The 16,830-nt window shown below is 43.6% G+C and overlaps 1 protein-coding gene across 1 annotated transcript in view; it reads right to left on the reverse strand.

Annotated features, from left to right (window-relative positions):
- The window catches only part of si:dkey-82f1.1 (DENN domain-containing protein 2A), a 35,025-nt gene extending 20,351 nt beyond the window's left edge, over window positions 1-14,674 (reverse strand). Inside the window, exon 1 of the mRNA XM_019265811.2 lies at window positions 14,196-14,674. The gene's annotated coding sequence lies outside the window, so the exon portion shown is untranslated. The remainder of the gene's footprint in view (window positions 1-14,195) is intronic.
- Between the last annotated feature and the right edge of the window lie 2,156 nt (window positions 14,675-16,830).

Raw genomic sequence — 16,830 nt, forward strand, 5'->3', positions numbered from 1 at the left:
AGTGTGTGAATGTAAAATACCAAATAACTCAAGCCTCTCATTTCTGTGGCTAGTGAAACCCATTTTCTGAACCATGCTGCCGAGAAGCGGACCTCACAGGTTGAATGGCATCACCCCAAAACTGGCAATCCCTACTTGATTAGTAACTGGAGACTACAGCTGAAGACATGGCATGGCAACAGGCATAAATACACATTGGATTTGAGTACCCATGAGGCATTGTGGAAAACTTACATATATATATGTTCAACACTCCACATTGTAATATAAGAAGGTACTTTAGGAAAGTATTAGTGGCAGTCTGAAGCCAGAGAAGGGCATTGAGTTCAGTTTTTTTAGGTTATCGCTCAGTGTCTTTTTGTACTTGCCAGAACAGATTTCTGGAGTATTTTCAAAACAGGTACTGCAAGCACATTTTCTTTTTGCATTTCAGATCCTCTCTTTTCATTCCAGAAAATAACTTCCTTAATGTGTTGATTGTGTTCCAGCGCTACACATTTGCCTCTGTTCTTTATTACGGACAAGCAGTGCCAAGGCGAGCGCGAGGGGACAATGTTCGGCCAGTTTGAAATTATTACTTGGTCGATTTGTCAGAGTGTAATGAAACCGGATCCCGCTGGAGCCTAGCAAGACCATCCATATGTAACATCGGATTAGAGCCGCTGGAGCACAGCGCTCATGACTTGGCCAATAAAAGCTGGTAGAGGGCTGGCATGGAGCAAAAGGGCCTAGCCTCTGTCTCCCACAGATGTGGTTAACATAAGAGAGGATGAAAGGTCAAGGCAGACCTGCCATTGGCAGATATCCACGCATTTGTTCTTAAATAAATTTACACAGACCCTAATATATGCTTTGCCACCCAGCTGCGTACTCACACACAAAACCTCATATAAAAACACACCTACATAGATCTACATATCCTGCCAGACTGCCCATAGTCCAGACCAACTTATGAATCTGTGTGCATGTGTGACTTCAACCAGATGTGTGGGGATACTTTAGGGTATCCATAGGCCGTTAAACATTTCCTGAGCACTGCATGGCCCAAGCCCCCCACCCCTTCAATTCTATCCCAATGAACCTGCATTAGCTAACCATGGCACTTCTCTTCTCTTGCCCCCTGACTATGCAGGGAATGTGAGCCTAATTCAGCTGAATTCCACAAATTGTTGTCCCAACTGGCAGCGAGGCAAGTCAGGAAAAAAAAAAAAGCCACAATTTCGGTAGATTACATAAAGAATTGCAGCTAAATAGCTGAACTCTTCCCTGAGCTAACAACATAATTGGCCCTTTGGGTCTCCAGTGTTATGGAATGATTCTGGGCTTGTACTTTTGTGTCTTTGAGAATGAAAGAAGAAATGGACGCTACGTGAAAGCTGCGGCTTCGTCTGAATATGTCATCTTTAAGCTTTTAGTTTTGCACAGAGCTCAGCTTACAGTCGTCCATTGCTTTGTCTTTAGCCCCCCCATCGGCTCAAGGTTTAGCCCCCCATGAGAGAAGAGGAGGAGGAGGAGGAGGAGGAGGAGGGTTTGCATCAGCCATCCACCGGCCTGTAGGCCTAAATTATTTTCAGCTGTGAGCTGAGCAGAGGTCACATGTTTGAGGGGAAACATCAACCATTTTTTTCCCCTTCCTCCCCCTCCTGATTCTTTTCTCCTTACTAAAACCCAACACAGAAATGAAGAACAGAAATCCTGCATGGAAAGGGGGTGGGCAAGGAGGACTATAAAGAATGTATAGAGCCTCCTAGTTTTACGGTTTAATTTTTCTTTCTGGGTTTTGAAGGGTGTTGCATATCACAGGCGGAGAGGAAAGATGGGAGATATGAAGAGAGGGAGCCAATCGAAGAGGAGAGGGGGGTTGGGGAGACAGGGGTTGTCAAAACTAAAGAGGAAAGTGGATATTGCAAAGAATAATACAAGTATACTGTTGCACTGTGAAAACAGTGTAGGCTTTTACGCTGTCCAACTTCATTATTTGGAGCCCCAAGGCCAAAACTAAAAGTGCCATTCAGTGGAGATTCTAGTGCCTTAAATGGTAATTTTGTATTTTCACACAATTCTGACTTACTGGGCTTGAACATATCTCAAACTTGACTCATGCAAGCAAGACAGTGCTTCCAAGCGCTCGCCTGAACCTGACAAGCAGCAGTGCCTTGGCATCTCATAAAAGCAGTAAATTTGACAGAATTGCCAGTTTTACAGCAAACTCTTTTCGGGAGCTTTTGTCTCCCACAGCTACTAGCAACTATTGTTAACCCTGACCCCCAGAGCAACATGGCCACCATAACAATGCAGAGGCTGAGGGAAGCCATCTGCTGAGGCCAATAAAAACATCACAGGAAACTCCGACCCCGAAAGACCTCCACCTGCCCTGCCCCCTTCAGCCTTAGCCCTGTGAGGTGTGACAGAGCGTGGACACTGCAGCAGAGGAAGAGGAAGCGGTATTGTTCATCAGCAGATGGGTGGATGAGCGCTGGGTGGAGAAGATGGCAGCTAAAAGTGTGTTACAATGGAAATAAAACATTCAAAGAGACATATATAGACTTAAATTTAGAACAAAGTACTTGATACTTGTAGATAAGATATATATTTTTAACTTGCTAGTCCAGAATCACCTGTTGAGTTTTAGCTTATTTGCCTAACGATCTTCAGATAATAACCATTACACAAATATATTCCGTACAGGATAACCTCCAGTCACGCTCAGCTCAGATTTAAAAGGATTGGTGCTCGGTGAACAGAACACAATCCTAAACGCCTTAAGCCTTTTTCTAGAAATAGATAGCAGGAGTCGGGTCAGACGCAGGGCATCAGAGCCAACCATTAGTTGCATAACAAACCCTGCGGGAGATTTCTATCAGCGGATGGACGTTGGGTATCTGGTCACGGACAGATTCTTCTAAACATGTACTCACATACTACTGAGAGAGGGATGTTGTTGTTTATTCAGACTTAATGGCTGAAGCTTGAAGTTGTCTTGCTGTAAAAAAAATACTCCTATACCTATGTCCTCTGCACATTGTAAGACGTCACGGCATTTTCAGACCCATGCTATACTGTCAGTGAATGGGCTGATGTCAAAAAAGAACTACTGCTACATTCAAAGAATGTGAAAAGGGGCCAAACTAAATGCTTTAAATATGGTGATAATGGTCCTACAGTCTCCCCTGAAGGGCCTTCATAGTGTTGTACATGTTTGTACCAATCGAAATTAACAAAAATAATTGTGCAAAGAACTTTTTCAGTCTAGAGAGCCATTTGGATTGAGATGTTGATTGAGATGATTGGGATTATGAGTAGCAGATCTCGCATCGAGGCTTTTTTTTCCCACAGGACAGGTCACTACATTGACTCAACACATTTGGCACCCTGTGTGGACCAAAAATACTCTCGTCTGATTCGGTCTTTGTAAATGAATCCCTGATTCACAAAATTGTGGCATGCTTGTGGACCGTACGTTAGCCAGGATGCAGATTACTCAGCGGAAACACATATTCATTCATTGTTTTTTCTCACCCTGAACTTTTGTAGGATGATTCAAAGAGCTGAGTCGCAGATAATGGCAATGTGATGATACACACACACTTGCACAAAGGAATTTTTCTATGATGAGCTGTTCTGTCAGTTGTAACAGCTCAGTTATCCGGACATCTCATTGCAAAATGGTAGATTTCACTCTTTAATCTTCTCAAATCCAAGTGTGGACAACATAAGCGCAGGCAATGATATTGTAAACCAAAGTGGTTTGTTTGGTAAGCTCCAAATATTATCTCTAAGTGTTAATGTTTTGCTGTTGGAGTTGAATTAGCTTTAATCAAACTGTATGCAAGAGCTGTCAGTGTTTCATAGCCAGCTCTATCAGGCCTCTGAGTTGTTGTCAGCGAGCTGTTGGCTGGGCTGCTGCCTTCCTTAGAGCTTTGGAGGCCTGCCTCTCTCCAACAGCTGCATCTCATAAAGATTTCATCCTCCCTTCTATCCCCCCCTGTCCCTCCATCCTTCTGTCCAGCCCCTGCAGAAACAGCTAATGATGACATCATGATCCCTCGCTTGTTCTTCCCCAAAAACTGCTCTATTTTTCTCTCTGTCATTTCAAAATACCTAAAAAGGGCAAAGTCGCTCGCAGCCCACGCTGCATTTCACAGTTATCAGCCCATGAAGTCACACAAAATAAGCAACGACGAAAGAAAGAAAGAAAAAAAAGAGGCAGCTTTTAAACCACTCGCTGTCCGTATGAGTGAGGTTTGATGTAAAACTGTGACGAGGAGAGAACACGAGAGCTCAAAACGGGAATTATATACTGCGAAGAGAGAAGGGAAAAAAAAAAAGCTGATTTATTTTCTTCTTTTTTCTTTCTGCACCCACGCTGAGTTTGAGGACCCTATCCCCTACAAGATGTGGCTCACTACAGCGTGTGCCAAAGCCTTGCCTGCAATCAATTTAACGCACCACTGCACATTTAGCCAGCTCTTTCTGGCAAACTTGGCTTCTTTTTTTCCTCCCCTATCCCTTCACTCTTTTATTTCTCCCTTTCATTCTCTCTCTCTTTTCTTTCATTCCCACTCAGTCTTAGAGTTGCATGGACAAAAGTATGATGGAGGAGGTAGTGAAGGATAGGAGCTGTTTTTTTTTAATCCATAGCTTAGCTCATTCTCTTTCATACTGAACCGTGCTACGTTTTACCTTCTGCAGATCTGGAACACAGATTATTGCATGTACGGCTAATTTGTTTCAAACATTGCAGGGGTTGCCAGATCTGACATGAAGTGCTTGGTTTCACAGTGACTGACATGCAACCTTGACCTGGTAGGCTTTGACAGGGTTTTTTTGCCGGTTCCTGGAGAAGTAGAAAAGGAAGGGTAGATGGTGAAGGAAGGGATGTATGGAGAGGGGGGAGGGAAGAAGAGAGTCGGGGCAAATAAACAATGGAATTTTATCTGGGCTCTGCAGTCTCCCTCTCTCTCTTTCTCTCTCTCTGTTTCTGTCTCTGGGTCCTGTTCAGGGCCCCTGCTGCTTTCCCAAGCTGATTTCATAGCAAGGCCTTGGACATGAGCCAAACAGGCCAATTCTATCACTATGTGTGTGCCTGTATCTCTGCGTGTATCAACTATACATGGGACTGACAGCCAGAAAGCTTGTTACAAGCCTGGAGGCCTGCACAGTCATCAAATCCATTTCTTCCTGCATGCCCTGTTTACCTCTCTCCTCTCTTCATCTCTCTGTTTTCTTATTCTATCACACACATTACACATGGCTTTCTTTATCTTTCCGTTCTATATCCAACTACAGACCACTGGGATCTGTGTTGTATGATGTACAGTGATAAAGATGCCGATCAGCATCTGGCCTTTAGGGGCAAGAGACAAGCACACACACACACAAACAGTTCATGCACAAACCATCCCGCTGCCCAGTGTCCTGTCCAACTCCATTGACAGACCTCCTGCCCTGCTGCGTTGTGTCCTCTTGCCCCTCCACTTCTCCCCCTGCTCCCTCCATTGTTAGGGGAGGATGGACGCGAGACAGTATTGAAACTGGGTTAGCCACAGAACCAGACAGGAACTGACGGGGGATACCACAAACAATTAATTTCTCCCTGCATGTTTTTTTCCTTATCAATCCACTCTAAATAGAACAGAACTCCATTGTTGTATTTCCAACGGCACACATACAGCATTTCTTGTTATTGTGGTTTGTCGTTTATATAGCTGAGACTCCTGACGGCTTGGGTGTCTACAGCCTATTCCGTTGAGACCTGGAAGAATGGGCCAAACTATTACCTCAGAAAATGTGTAAACAAACCTTAATTATAATCGGGGCCACAAGAGAAAGCCACTATGGATGTAATTATGGTGTGCACGCAGAACCGAGGGACAGACTGTGACACCATTTAGGAGGCTTCTTATGCATGAAATGAATAGTTATTTTCTTGTTTGTGCTTGTGCACACAAACAGACAGGAAGTGTGTTGAGACTTGCAGGAAATGGGAGTAAGAATGACCTCCGGTGTCTCCTGAAATGAAGTCATCCGGCTTAAACTGCAGAATTGCAGAACTCGCACCATACAGTAAGAACTTCGGTTGACAAATGGGAAAGCTTTGACTACCACAAGGTCGAAATGGTAGAGAAACGGAAGGAAAGCTCTCGACGGATTCAGCAAAATGACATCTACAAGTGGGTTTCACTCGCTCCACCTGTCAGAGTTTACAAATGACCATCCCGTAACAGTTTAACCGCAGGCTTTTATGGGGAAGGTCTTCCTTTCCCTTTGGAGTTTGTGGCTTCCATTCCACATTCCACTGACTGCAAATGGTGCGTCTTGAAGGCTAATGATGCCCTAAAGTCTTGTGATAAGCCCTTTTAGAAAAAGCTTCAACAGGGAGCCTTTCACACTTTGGGGCGTGATAAAAAGTGAAAATTGAATGGATAATTGGAAAAGATTTGTGGTAGCTTTGAAGCGCAAAGCCGTTTTTGGACTCACCCGGTGGAAAGTTGCATTATAAATGAATTCTTCTACCACAAATAATGGCTTTTACCTATCACCAACCTATCACCAACAAATGAAAAAGAGGCATTAACTAACTTGATAAAGAGAAGGTACACTTCTCCACCAGAGTAAAAGACCAGATAATCCCAATGAGAAGAGAAAAAGAAGTGGAGGAGGAGGATGAATCTGTCTTGGAGGCAGAGCAAACAAATCCCTCTCTATCCCCCCATCTGTGAGAGGGTGTCGTGTTACATCTCCTAGCAGAGTCGGAGCATGTGTCCTTCGCCTCCCTCCCATAGACAAGTCAGCTCCTCCTCCCCACAGACAAAAAGCTCCCATCATCAGAGCTCCTGACTCATCCCTAGTCTGCTCCCAATTACTCTGCTGGCTCCAATGACCAGTGCCCATGCCAACTCGTCCCAGGGCTCGCTTTTAAACAGCTCTCACTTTGGCCAACATAACTTCATCCAACACTGCCTCAGTCAAATCCCAGAATCCACATTTGGTACGTTTGTAGCAGAAACATTAATCCAGCTTCAGCCAACATCGTAAGATCCAGTGACGCGAAAGGCCTCAGCATGCTTCAAAAGCATCTGAAACAAAGTGGTCAACCGTGGAATTGGAGGGGGGGGAGACGATTTCTGTAACTTTCCAAAACAGACAATCTGACAGTCATGGCAACCTTACACAGTAACTAGCCAGGTGTGCAGTGGTGTAGCTCGGCCTATCCACCACTGGTTCGGACAGAAACATCTCAACAGCTATTGGATGGATCGCTATTAAATTTCCAGGAACCGATTTCCAACTTCCCTTGAGGATATATTCACATGACTTTGGTTGATTCTCTGACTTTTCCTCTAGCACCATGGCCAGGTCAAACTTTTCATTAATTCTGTGAAACATCTCAACATCTACTTGATGGATGGGCACCACATTTGTACAGATAATAAATGGTTCCCAGATGATGTGCTCTAATAAATGAGTTTCTTGCCAACTATTGGATGGATTGCCATGAAATTTGTCATTATGTCCCCACAATGAACACAAAAGCGGGTTTAAAACCTTACTTTCAACAACATTCTGCACAGATTCTTATACAACTGCACTAGAATCAACACCTCTTGATATCCATATTTATCTTCTGCACTTTTCTGATTGTGTTGCTACTCTATTGTCACTTTATGTAAAGCAATTTGTGTTGCTCTTTGCATGAAATGTGCTATATGAATAAAGTTAAAGCCTTGCCTTGTCCTTGGGAAGAATTGTAATAACTTTAGAGATCCCCTGACTTTTTATCAAGCACTATAGTGCTAATAATACATTCTCAGCATACTTAAATTAACTAAGACGTATTATACCTATATTATATAGCTGTTTATATTTCTGTATTCCTTCCAAAGACAAATTAGTGCACATCATGGGCTCATCCGGCTGTAAGAAATAAGACCTTGGTGTAGATTCACCTGTGGTTGGAGCACTGCGGTTGCAGCAGGCATAAATCATCGCTGACAGAGTAAGTAAGGCCATTGACAGCAAAGCTCGCCAAACAAAAGAATCCATGGAGCTCTTCCTGGCAAGGAGTCTTGGTGTTTGGCAGGCAGTGGTGAATTTCAATGGATGAGGTAATTTATAAACAGTCACAGGTAATATGTCAGGTGATAGACATGCACCTTCTGTCGTCTGCGACCACAGCTGTGCTGTGTTTCAACCATGCCTTGTAAACACAGGAGACAGACATGGCATGTCTTACCCCTTAGATAATACCTGTCTTTGCTGTTAACAACACCCAAAGGGCCTGGATTTTACAGCTTATGAGAAAGTGTCATTGAATACACCATCATTTAGAGAGAGAGAAAAAAAGATTCCCTACAGTGAGCAGTATTTACAGCTATCTGATATTACATTGTGCTGACACACAATGTGGGAAGCTTAATGGTAAAACCTTTCCTCTCTGAAACAGGCTAAGCAGTGAATGTGCAGCAGTGAGCGGACCTACAGATCCTTTCAACAATAACCTGGCTTTTTCAGCACACTAACATTATTCTCCGGGCTCCAGATCAAATTTCTCCTCCAAGCCGCAGTCTCTAAGCTCCAGTGCCAAAATCCTCTCCTCTCTTTTCTCCTTCCTGTTTTTCACCTCCTTCACATTTTAAGGGTTCCGCTCGAGAATTCCCACCAGAGCTTCCCCGTCCCATCCCTGCTCCCCTGCCTCTGCATGCCTGCACAGAAACAGATTTTTATAATTCACCCACCGATCCCCGGGGGAGCCGAACAAGGCGAGAGCTTGGGAAAGTGCTCTTCCGGAGAGTAAACTCCAGAGTCAGAGTCAGAGCCGATGTTTTTGACCTCCACACACCCCGTGACCGACAACTGTGAGTCTGGGCCAAGACCGCCAGCGACAGAAAACTGAGTGAAATGAAGAAGGGTGTTTAGCACCGCCTGAAGCAAGCCAAACTAAACTGATCTGTGTGTGTTTTCATCGTCATCCTCTGAAGAACCTCAGGACAAATTGTACTCAATGCATAGCAAATATTTGAAGGCAGTTTGAAGATTCTAAATCAGTTCATCTGCAACATACTTCAGGAACAATGGGTGAGCAGGTTGCGTATGCAACTGCATCTCATTTGTTTGTTTGCTTCTTTTTGTGCATCCTTAAATTCCTCCTTCATTTAATACCTGTTCCTGAAATATAACAAATTATTTATTCAAGAAATTATAATTTTGTAATCCAACTGAGCCTATCCCAATCCAAACTAGACATCTAATACATCTGTACTATCTCACTAATAAGGACTGACATAAAGAATTTGACACTATACAGCAGTATAATAAAGCGTGAGAATATTGCAACCATTATTACACTGGAGACAGACGAAGATATAACTACTGCTTCCCCAGCTCTACAACGTTTAGACAGTGTTTAGATATGATTTGGTATGATCAAAGCTCCACTGTGTCTGCAGTGTGTCTGGAGTATCTACTCATTAAGTTGTTACACTTGGATGAACCTCCAGACATTGTTTTAATTCTCATTATAGAGTGGATCCCTAAATTGACAGGTAAACAAAATTCCTCTCATTCACAGCCATGCCAACCCGGAGAAAGAAGAAGAAGGAGAGAAAAGTAGATTGTAACTCGTTGCTCTTACAGTTTTTCCATCTCAGATATTACACACACCCTGCACATAACCAAACTAACAAAGCATGCGGTAACCTTTTTCCCATTTTGCTTGGAATGCTCATTATAACATGGCAACCCGAGCTGAGATCAACGAGCTGTACAGCCACATTAGAGTCGCACTTTGAACCCAGATGGACACATTCCTTTCCAGACGGCAGCCTTCCCCACATGCAACTTCTTTTTTTTTTTTCCAAGCTTTGGATGTTGAGCGAATGGTAAATGCATGTTCACATGCAAGTACAGTATGTCAGTGGATGTTCTACTACGTGTGGTCATGTGTTTGTATCCATGCGTCTGTGCGTGTTCTGGTCTATATTTCCACGTCTGTGTTTGAGTCTGTCTGTGCCTGTTTTCCTGCACATGTTTGTGTGTGTTGTGGAGAGTGTGTGTGTGCGTGTGTGTTTGTGTCTATGCCACCGCCACATGCTGCCAGTGGGCACAGGCTGCAAAGCCAAACCAAGCTGGAAACACTGGGCTTTTGGATGGACTTCATCAACATGTCATCAGCATCGGTTTGCTTTTATTTTTTTTTCTCTCTCCCATTCTCAGCCCACATCTGAACACTCCGCCATCAAACTGAGGCTATCTCAGTCTTTGCCCCTCTCCAAACTGAACTCTCGTAAAGATTCATATTCTGTTGTCGTCTGTGTAAACAACGCAGCGGGACGGGGATTCAGCCTGCCACGTCCTGGTAAATATCCCAATTAGAGTCACGGCAACCATTTTCTCTCAAGCCATTAGCTGATTTCTTTTTAATACAACTTAAGACACTTAGCAGAGTGAAACTGCCAGACAGAGCAACAGCTTGCAAGCGACAGTCTGTGGGAGAAAGAAAGAGCGTATGCATATATATGTGTGGTAGGGTTAAGGGTGCAGCTAATGAAAAAAACGGGGCCAGCTGCCAAATGGATAAATGCCTCTAGTATCCAGTGTGATGGTATGCATTATCCATGCATGCATGTTTGTATGAGTGTGTTGGTGTCAACTATGGTATTGGGGGTTGTTTTTGATCATGACTAAACCCATGGCCATCTAGCAACATCACAGACAATACCCCCCTCGGCACATCTTTGAAACAAGAGGAATTCTTTCACCATCACCACAGGACACATTCTTACTCGGTGCAACGCCGTGGCAACAACAGCAGCTCGGGGACGGCAGGAGATTGGGCCTGGTGGGATCTTTAAGTCGCAGGCCACCCTGCAGAGTGTCTGTCAAAAGCTAGTTCCTGTAAGAGGAGGGGGCTGCACGGGCTGTAACCTCCTAAAGCCCTGATGTCACTCTTCTGAGCAGAAAACAATAGGGAAGACAGATGTCACTGGCTGCATCCACAAACACACACACACAGAAGAATGCATATATGATGTATTATCAACGCACAAGGGAAAATGTAATCAACTTTTTCAAGTTAAACCATGACACGTCATGAACGTTATCATGTTTTCATGAGTCTTGCAGTCTACTGTAGACCTCTATGTACACAAACGAGCTATACACTCATACATGTGTCCACAAACGCACCACTGCATGCATATGTTTGTGTGAATGTAAAATATAAAACACGTGTGCATGTGAAAAGGCATCCCATTGTTAACTTTCTTGTAAATTAAACCCATAGGGGGAAAGAAATGTGAAGCTAAACACTGTTTTCCTGGATGAATTTGCACTCTAGTGACTCATACCAATCATCAAGACCGATCTCTCCGCTTCAGCATGCTTTCAAGAAAGAAAAAAGAAAAAAGAAAAAGTAACAAGCTGATTCAGTTGCGAGAGATGACAGGCCTGTCGTGACACTAAACATCTGGTGTTTGAGTTTTCCCTTACGAAGCATGCATACTAATAAAAAATTCCACTGAGTCGATCTGAGTAGACCTCATGTGTTGCATGCGTTGGTATGCCAGGGTGTGTTTGTGTCAGTGTGTGTGTACGCTAGAAATCGTGAGTCACGGGGAGTGAATAGCACATGCATATGAGTGTGTCAATATTTTGGTGTGAAAAGACAGAAAAGAAAGAAAAGTATTCAGAGAGTGAATGAGCGTGTCCGATGAATCGCTCAGAGAGGAGGAGGAAGAGCGTGACAGCAGTCACACAGACAGTTAGCCTGACCCAATCTGACAGACCACTGCGTGCATGATAGTAACACTGGTAACACACACACACACACACACACACACAATTGCTCCATAGCAAAGCCCCTTTACAAGATTGCAACCCACTTATTACAACCATGCTGACTAGCAGACAGACAGTCCCTGTCTCTTTATCTCCAGCTCTATAAACCTTCACAGTGCCAGAGAGTCAGCCAGTCTCAATTCAATAAACTCTCAACCATACCCAGTTAAGTAAATACAATCTCAAGACAGAGAGAAACAGGAGAGCGGAGGAATGTTGATTTGTGGTCAGTAAATCTCTTATTGACCCATTGAAGCTGTTCATTTATGCCATATACGAAACACTGAATTTAAGAGGCAGTAAAAAAAAAGCAGTTCCGAATCAAGAAACAGTTCAGCTGTTATTATAATCAAGCACACTGAATAAATAAAAATATGCCAGTGTTGCATGTTCTATATATCTTGCTACTGGGTTTAATGATTGCCCAGCAGGCTGCACTAAAAGGCCTAAGGAAGGCGCTGAGATGGATTATGTTGGCTGATTGATAACCATCTCTTAAGGGTCAGTGCTTATAGGACACAGCAGACATTCCTGTTGCACTGTGGTATGATATGCAACAGACCATCTGCTATCTCACATTGAGTGATATGGCTGAGTCACGACGCACAGACACAGAGATACATGGATGTGCACCAAACATGACAGTGCCCTTTTCTTGGTTTTTGACAGCCCAGAGTGATATGTCAATGAAAGGAAACAACTATATAGTTTAAATCACGAGTTCTACATTGTATATGCATGCCACAATTGTCATTTCTTGGGCATTAATGCAGTGGACATTTCAAGCTCGGCTGGAAAACATCACATTAGTTGCTAGTCAGGCCTGTCTCACCATGTCTATTAAAGGAAAGGATCAAGAAAAGTATTTTCATAGTTGTGCCTGTCTCCTGTAATTCCACATAATGTCAGTTGATGTCAGTAAAGTAACAATACAGCGATGAAGAGAAGATGGTCTGACGATATTTCCAAACATTAAAATAATAATAAAAAAATGTCTTATGGGGTAGGAAATGCATTCAAGATGTCTGTCCGGCCTTTGTGGTGCATTATGCCGAGAAATATAAACAAAATTGTGTCTGTTTATGATGAAAACTCCACATGGTGGAGACGCTGTTTTGTCAGGAAAGGATTTGAATGATTTTCCTTTTAATTTCTCCACCTGAACATCAATTCACCAGAGTTAACTTGTGGTTAGTACATGGTCATTGCTGTTTCATTCATTCATACGTTGGAAAAGCGCTGTTTCCTGTCCGTTAAGCCACTGTTGCTGCTCGTCCAGTTCATATATTCTGAATAAACTTCTGTTGCTGCTGCAGGAAATTCAAAATGCATCACTTCATGTGCATGTATTCCCATGGCCACAAGGCAGAAGGTGGTTAAATCTTAATCTTTTATCTGAAACATGTATTTTGTCTTTCATTAAACGATTAAGATTATTCCTACTCACAGTATCTTTGTATGATCACCAGTGTAAAGTAAAACTTTCAAAAGTAAGTGCTCATGAGTCTAAAAAAACAAATTGTTACTCTTAATCCTTTTTTTTTTGGAGCCACCTGAACTCATCTGTCCTCCCTGGGGAGTTCTCCACCCCTGCCTTGCAACCTCACAACAATACAGGCGCTGGAACTCTGCATGAAGAGGTGCCTTTGTTCACGGTGAAGAATGCTCATCTCACTTATCCTCTCCCCTTTTCTCTCTCTGCTCCTCGACAAGCCGGTTTGGAATGCGATGGTTTGAGTGCACACACACTCTGCCCGTTAATCCAAATGGTCACCAAACCATCTATCCACACTTTGTTTTCACTTTAATGAGAAGATGAGAGTTGACAGCCATCGAGTGTGTGTGTGTGTTTGTGCATGTGTGTGTGTGTGTGTGTGCTCACGTGTGCTCAGATACTTCAGTGAGCTACAAACGAGTCTCTTGTGGGCAGCAGCAATGGACTTGGTGCAGACAGTTTGAGACAGGCTACTTGAGCAACACTTTACAGCGTACTTTAACTGGAGCCAAAGGAGTCCAGAATGAAATAGGGCTCAAATAAACACAGACAAATCCACATCCTGACATTCACCATCCATATTGCTTTAAACAAGCACATTCTGTACGTGGACGCACGCATGCACGCTGACACATTCAAGGTCAGGCGTAAGTATGCACATTTACACCGCAGAGAATATGTGAGAAGAAAAGATGAATCCTCAAGCAATACAGATGATATTCAGACTGTGCAGATCACTTTGGTTCACTTGAAAGTTGAATAAAAACTCAATCACCATATCTTCAATATACTGCATAGAAAGAAATCTCAGTTTTTGCTGAGATTTTTTAAAAATGTGAAGAAAAACATGCAATGCAATTACCTTTCTGAGCTGGGTGAGCCCTGATGAAGTGCTCTTGAAGTAGTTTCTCATTTTGCGTAACCTGACCCTGCAGAAGACAGCATCCACTTGCATGGCTCCTTTCCCTCAGAGTAGTTTGCCTTTTCTCCCCTCTCTCTCTCTCCCTCTCTCTCCTTCTCTCCCTCTCTCTCTTCTTCCACAGTTTGTACACCCCTACCCCTGCCTCTGACTTCTCTCACTTTGCATAGCCCCTGCCTGTACCTCCCACATATACACACAGAGAGAAAGACACAGCTCCAGGCGCACAAAAAGTTTGAAAAAGGCACAAAGTCAGGCAGATCCCTCCTTCCTCGTCCAGCCTCCGGGGCTGAAATGTTTACAGCTCCTCTCTCCAACTCTCAGCTCTCAAACACACACACACACACACTGCCTCATTCGGACTCCTATCTCTCAATGACGCTGGCTCCTTCTCTTTCTCTCTCTCCCCTTCTCAAACTTTTCCCACCCCTCCTTCCCTCATGCAATCCCCCCTCCCTCCTTCTCTCTCTCTCTCTCTCTCTCTCTCTCTCTCTCTCTCTCTCTCTCTCTCTCCTCCCTCTCCATTTTCCATCATCACCCCCCTCCAGATCCCCACCCACCTAAACCCCCCACCGTTGAACTAATCTGCAGCTGGCCGGGCGATTGGAGCCCTAGTTGCTGGGGAAACCGAGTGTCCTGTTAAAAAAAAGAGAAGAGGAATGGAGCAGGAAGGGGCAAAGCTGAACACAACTGAATACATAAATAAAAGCCTCCTCTGGGAGCCAATTAAAGAACCCCAAGGGTCGCTCTTCCTCTCTAAATGAGGGGACAACATGTTCATCTATTTTATCTCTACGAGAGTTTGTTTACTGGTTCACATGTACCGGTCGACAGCAACAACAACAACAACAGATAGTGCATACACAAGTGCTGTGTGCTCTCAGACAGAAAATGGTGTGGCAGTGTTTGGGTTGGTTACCGCTGACCTCTGCTTCAGTGAGGGAATACAAACTGGGGAGTCCAGCTCGCTGTCACAAAGTACCTCAATGGTCCTGTGGAAAAAAAGAGTGGGAAAAAGAAGTGAGAGAGCAGGAAACGAGGCTGGCATACTGATGACCTGTGTGATTAATAATTAACCTGTTCAGCCCCACAAGACCTCTTTGGTAAGTCCATTATTATAATGCAGTGGTTCTTAACCTTGTTGGAGGTACCGAACCCCACCAGTTTCATATGCTCATTCACCGAACCCTTCTTTAGTAAAAAATAAAATATGATTTTTTTTTTTTTACTGGTGCACAAAATGAACCGTGCATTAACATCACCTTGTTCAAATAACAAAACCAACACAGTGCATGAACTCACAACAACTTACCTCAGTGTGACTTCTGCTGTTGCCTTTGAGAGACCAGTTCAGATATGCGTGGCTTCACCTTGGCAAGTGCCAGTCTCATGTCATTTTCACAGCAAAGTCTGTTCCTTTTCTTAGTTTTTATGTCCAGCATCCTCAAAAACGATTGCTCACAAAGATATGTTGTAACAAATGGTATAAAAAATTCCAGGGCGGAGGCTCCACCGAACCCCTGAGACCGACTCACCGAACCCCTAGGGTTCGATCAAACCCAGGTTAAGAACCACTGTTATAATGTGTGTTGTTTTTACCGCCATTTTGGAAAGCCTGCAATCTTCCTTACTCATTTATAGTGATATTAAATGATGCACAAGACATTTAGAAATGACATTCCTTTGACATTAGGATGGAGATTTATTAGAAACTGAACGATTATTTCAGAATATTAATCAGCAACTATTTCAATAATAATCATTTTTTAGCAAACATCATCAAGATCCAGCTTGTCACTTGAATATTTGCTTATTTTCTTTGTATTTTGTGAATGTAAACTGTTTATCCTGGACTGCAGTATGAGGATGATATGACGTTCACGATACCTAAAACTATTTCACTTTGAAGCAGTGCTGGAAACTATTTAGTTGAAGATACCTTTAGTGAAATTACATCAACAAAAGAAGCAATAACACAATTGGGGAAGTAATCATTACGTCACATTCATAGAAACTGTGCCTGCAGACATGTTTTGGTATCAGGGTTTCCCTGTGATTCATTTCCCCCTTCAAACGTACTATACAGTCATCAGTATCTGTATACAAACGCATGTGTAGAGGCCTCCGCTGCATTCCTGTGGTCATTTCACTGAGCAGCCTTCATGAAGTTTCTAACAGCATCACCTCAGCAGAGCAACCATCCTGCTGACCTCTGAGCCCAAACCCTGACCTCGCCTTTGAAATGCAAGAGAGATCTAAAAAAGCCTGGCTTGTCCATCAATAGCTGTGGGGAGAACAGAGTGGGAGGTGGGGGGGGGGCTAGCAACATCTGTTTGGCGTTTATCCGAGCTTATTGTGTTGCTGAGTGCTCTATCAGGCTGGGATCCTGGGAGCGCACTGAGCCCACTGTCCAGGGGACTCGCACCGTGACTGGGAACATGGCTGGGACAAGTTCTCAGTCCTTCATGGTGCAGAGTAGGCCGTTTGCAAGACGCACGAGGAAATGACAATGAAATCAAACCCGGGGTGTGTTTTGCTCACTGCTCCCTCCTTTCCTTCATGACTCAGAAACAGCCAT

The sequence above is a fragment of the Larimichthys crocea genome, chromosome XXI (assembly GCF_000972845.2).
Source record: "Larimichthys crocea isolate SSNF chromosome XXI, L_crocea_2.0, whole genome shotgun sequence".
NCBI classification, from domain to species: Eukaryota; Metazoa; Chordata; class Actinopteri; family Sciaenidae; genus Larimichthys; species Larimichthys crocea.